Source organism: Ostrea edulis, chromosome 6, assembly GCF_947568905.1.
Source record: "Ostrea edulis chromosome 6, xbOstEdul1.1, whole genome shotgun sequence".
NCBI classification, from domain to species: domain Eukaryota; kingdom Metazoa; phylum Mollusca; class Bivalvia; order Ostreida; family Ostreidae; genus Ostrea; species Ostrea edulis.
Window position 1 is genome coordinate 19,453,543 of NC_079169.1, and position 5,299 is coordinate 19,458,841.

Here is a 5,299-nt window from a genome sequence, read left to right on the forward strand (position 1 = left end):
ACAGCAATAATGTGGAAAATGGTTTTAAACCCATGCGTTAGTTTCACCTCAGCCCAATAAATTCACAGAACAGCTGATGTCATACCCAGGGTTAACTTAAAAGAACAACTTTACTTCTTTTAAAAGCTGATCAACACATTGGCAAAACCTTTGTGAATGAGCATATCAGCAACCATGTAACAGATTTCTGTATTTTCCGGATGAGTGACCATGTGAATATATGGATAATGTCCACTGCCAAATGTATGCTATAAGTCAGGTTTTCAGTTCTGTACGGGTCAGGCATGTTTTTTTTTAGAATGTCAGTTTTGTATTGACAGTGCATGCACACTTCTTGCATCAATGTGTACAGTCTTTGTTTTGTTAATGAGTGTTTTAAAAGATTTAAATAGCAGGAATAAATGAAGTGAAGGACTCATTTGTAATCTCACTGATTCATCAGAATCATGACTTCATCATAAACAGTATTGGGTGTAAACAGTTTTGATACTGTAACAGTGAAAATAACTGACTGACATGTAGTTTAAGTAATTTTGTTGACATCAGTTTATAGAGAGAGAATGTAAGAACTCGGAAGTTGTCAACATAGTGTGTCATTGTAACAAGTTCTCATTTTACCATTGATTATCCATGGGTTTTTTAAAAATCAAGTTGTGTCAACATTATATATTATCAAATTATTGATGTGTTCAAGTTTGTCATATTGTCTGTATTCTGTGTTCAAACCACATTGTGTTCATTATTGTTGATACAGGATTTATTTTGTAGAGATGGTATGATCTTTTTTAGACTTGGTTATATATTGAAATCAAGATATTTTCACATGTAAAATTCGTGATTTTATATCAGAGCCCTCTTTATCTATTTTACCAGGAATTTTTCTGTTTTAATAAGCATGTAATACTATTCGCATATAGTTTGTGTTGTAGAATTTGAGTTGTTAGAAAATTTGCAAATTAAAAATGAAATGAGTCTTGTGTTTGATAAAATGCATGGCCACATTATTGTATATTGATGTACATTATGTCAACTTTTCACACAATTTCTCAAAAAGAGGTCATACTTTCTGAATTCGCTTAGAATAATGGCAAATTCGGCAAAGAAACAAGCGGAAAATACACTTATTTGTGATGTACGTTATAACTCAACTGACATGTCCTATCATTGTACAGAAATCACTCAAACTGAGACAAGTTACGACTCGATTTTGCCCTCCACCCATTCATATTGTAATCAGATCTTTGATCCGCTCCAGTATTACGTTGTTACACTTTGAGATAATCGTAGATCTTATTTATATCAGATTGTGCTGCCTCCCATGAAAAGGTTTGACCCCATATTGTGTCCCCAACCTAGCACCAAAGGATGACAACATAACTGAAAAGGAATTCACATAACATGGATATTCTTCCACCAATATGACGAACATGATCTTGCTGTTCTGGATACGACCAAGGTCATAGATCATTCCATTATCACCTGCATGTGGTGTTTATATATCTCAACTGATTCGATATGCAAGAGCTTGTTCTGGGTATAGTCAGTTTTTATACGCCCGTCTTAAGACGGGCCGTATTATGTTATGGCCTTCATGTCCGTCCGTCTGTTAGCTTTTTCGTGTCCGGCTCATAACTTAAATACTATAAGGCCTAGAATAATCAAACTTTGTCAGTTGATACATCTTGGGTAAAAGGTGTGTCGCACATTAAAACCAGGTCGCTGTGACTTTTAATTAAGAAGATATGGCCAAATATGGTAAAACCCTGTCCGGCTCATAACTTGAAAACTATTTGATCTAGAATCATGAAACTTGGTCAACTTATGCATCTTAGGTAGAAGGTGTGTCGCACTGTACTTTAAGGTCACTGTGACATTTAGTTGAAGTGATGTTTTGAAAAAAGTATGTTATAATTGGTACAATCCCTACTCATATAAGAGTTTTGTAGAAAACCTCATTCAAAAATGTTACATCAAGAAAACACATATTTTTTTATGATATACTGTACAGCTTTTTTTAGTCTATGTAATGTTTCCTTTGTTTCTAACAATAACATGAGAAATTCCACTTGTCCCATGGGAGTAGCATGCAAAGGGCATTTTGACAAGACTAATTAATGAGTTTTGTGTAGAGCATCTCTGATCAACATGATCAAGCAGGTGTTATCTTTATCTGTAGGGAATTGGGCAGAGAGATCTTAGCCTCTTAATTGCAGATATACCAGAAATTATTTGTGAATTTGTTTGTTGTGGTTAGTCTTTATTTTCAAAATTAATTTGACATTGTACTATATAATTTTTAATTTTTTTTCTCAGCAACCTATATGCAGAGTATCATTTCTCACTAAGACAACAAATGGTTGCAATATGTATAAAGGCCTATTTTAATGATTAGTATTTTGATGTTTTGTTATGGCTGTGGCATTGTTCAGAAAAAAGATATACAATGAACAAAGCTGCAGATTGGGCATTTGTGTAAATCTGAACAGATGAAATAGTATTGCAATAACCATATTAAAAAATGTTAATTCAAGAAACTACACATTCTTCATTATATACACTGTACTATACAGCAGTATATAACAAACAAATTATTTCTTTTGTGTCAGTAACAAGAGAAATTTCCCTTGTCCCATGGGTGTAATTATCAAGCAATTCAGGAGGCATTTTGCTAACAGAAAAATTGCATTTTGTCAAATTACAGATTAATTAATGAGTTTAGAAGATTTCTGTTACAGCAATCTGATCAAGGAGGTGCTATCTATATCTCTTGCAATCGGGAATTGGGCAGAGGAATCTGGCCTTCTAATTGATCTGTCAAATTTTAGAACAGTTCTAATTGGTAGCCATTACTTTGAAAGTTAATTTGGTATAAAGTTTAAGAATTAATATGATATTGTAAAATATATTTTTATTTTATATCTCAACAACAAGGTGCAGATTGTCATGTCTCACTAAGATGACAGTTTTACAGTCTAAGAATAAACATAATGACTAATGTTTGATGTTTTATTACGCTGTGCATTGTTCTTCATTCCTTAAAATACAATGAGCAAAGCTGCAGATGTGCATTTCTCAAGTCTAACACAACCAGTTGAGAAATATATGATGTATTATTTTTTTCTAATTAATAACTACACCATAGGAGATGCACCAGTGTTTGAAATAACCGTTTTTAATCTATATTTATTTATATTGACATCACCATGCATATTTTACTTTTCTACTTGAAGATTTGACCTTTTTGAGTACTCCCATTTATTGTAAGTTGTTTGCTTGGATAAAGGGCTATCTTGCACTTTAATCATTTCATTGAAAACATTTGGGAAAATGTTTTTATATCCTTTTAAAAATCATTAAGCTTACATTATCAATATTTGAAGCAATGTCACATGAGGCCATAAAGTGGGTAAGATTCTTAAAGGAAGGTTGACATTTGGTTCCATGCATACCTATCTCTTCATGGTATATCACGTTATTCATGTTAACAATATGTGACGGGCGTATCATGTGCCGTGGCGGTGCACTTTTTTAATCGAGGTAAGCTACTGACAAACAAGTTGATGGTACAAGGATTTCAACAGTCTTGGTTGAAGTCAGCATTTCGCAAATTCTATGGTCGTTATAACGATCTAGTTTGTCAATACAACCTCGCATTCGGTCAAATGCTGTCTGACGTGTTTCATACCGATTGTTGAGCCGTTCTTGGCACACTGATTTTGACTGCGGATAACTCCGTTTACCTTATCAGGATATAGGGCTGACGGCGGGTGTGACCGGTCAACAGGGGATGCTTACTCTTCCTAGGCACCTGATCCCACCTCTGGTGTGTCCAGGGGTCTGTGTTTGCCCAGCTATCTATTTTGTATTGCTTGAAGGAGTTATGAGATTGATCACTGTTCGTTATCTTCACCTTGCATGAAAGACCTTGCCATAAGAAATCAACTTACAAAACATGAAAGTCCATCTTTTAGTCTTACCTTAAAAATACATATAGAAATAAGTTTTTCCTTAAATCAGGAGATTTTTATTAAGTCAGTTTTTTTTTTTAGAAAGTAGGTCAAGGTCACAAAATCAAATATGATTGTACATGTATTGCAATGTCTTGTCATAACGAATCTATATACAAAGTACTATGAATAGTTTACTTATTTAACAGGTCACTATTTTTAATAAAAAGAATGTTAAAGTACAAGGTCAAAGGTTTTAGTATGAAATAAAAGGTATTGCTACAAAAAATATATATACAAAATATGAAAGATCTACCTTAAATAGTTTAGGAGATGTCGAATAGGTCAGAGAATGCCAAAAAAGCGAGTTCAAAACTAACTGGGAATTGGGCTCAATGTGTCACGTAGTGTGGCCAAATTCAGTGTCATCTGTCGTATCCTTGACTGACTATAAGTGACGTTCAATATCTCGCGGGAGGTGACGAGATGTTGCAGCGATTCATACACTGATCCGATATTTGTGAAAGACAAAAGTTTTACTATTGGGAGAGCAGTTGATAACACACAGGCTCTTTTGCTGTTTAGTATACAAAAGAAAAGAAGTAAACATGACCATGTAATCTCTGGCGATATTGTCAGAAATCACTTTTATACAAAGCCCAACCAAGTCTAAATTCTGAACTGGCGATCAGCGAAAGTCGTCATAAAAATCAAGAATATATCTATTTCAAGTCAATTCATTCTTTTATCATAAGCTACTCTTCTTGAATGATATATTAATAAGTCAATGGTGTTACTCCCATTGACGCCAAAATCCCCGAACGTGCACATCATTTTCAAGTAGAATATACTGATCGATAGAGAGAGAGTGGGAAGGGGTACTAAAGCATGTGATGTTACCGTTTAAGATTGCTTGTATAGATATATCGGAACTTATGCATACGAGTGATCAAAATGTATAATGTCATACAAGGAAATGCATTGGCAAGTGTAAATATTAAAAATTATCACTATTGAGATGCGTTTTATGTTCTAAGGCAGTGCTGTTCACACAAGTCTATGAAAGGTTTGCAACAAGACTTGGGTATTTTATTCACACAATTTAGTGACTTGGAGAGATTGAGAGTAGAAATAAGGAAAGCTGAGACAGTGGAGAACATTTCGCGCATCAAAGGTAAAGCAAGCCACATTGAAGGCAACAGAAATGAAATATATATAGTATAAAAATATTTCAATCACACTCGTGTATAATGTGTTTCAATGATTTGGCAAGTAGACATTGTTTTAATTGAACCTGATCAAAGCATGAACATTACGAAATATGTGAACATTTAGCTGCGCCCGCTCAAACA

General features: G+C 34.0%; 1 protein-coding gene across 2 annotated transcripts in view; it reads left to right on the plus strand.

Annotated features, from left to right (window-relative positions):
* LOC125647781 (WD repeat-containing protein 76-like) overlaps nucleotides 1-972 on the plus strand; it is a 31,828-nt gene extending 30,856 nt beyond the window's left edge. For both annotated transcript variants that reach the window (XM_048874593.2, XM_048874594.2), the window contains one exon: nucleotides 1-972. This exon is cut by the window's left edge and continues 680 nt beyond it. The gene's annotated coding sequence lies outside the window, so the exon portion shown is untranslated.
* The last annotated feature ends 4,327 nt before the right edge of the window (nucleotides 973-5,299 follow it).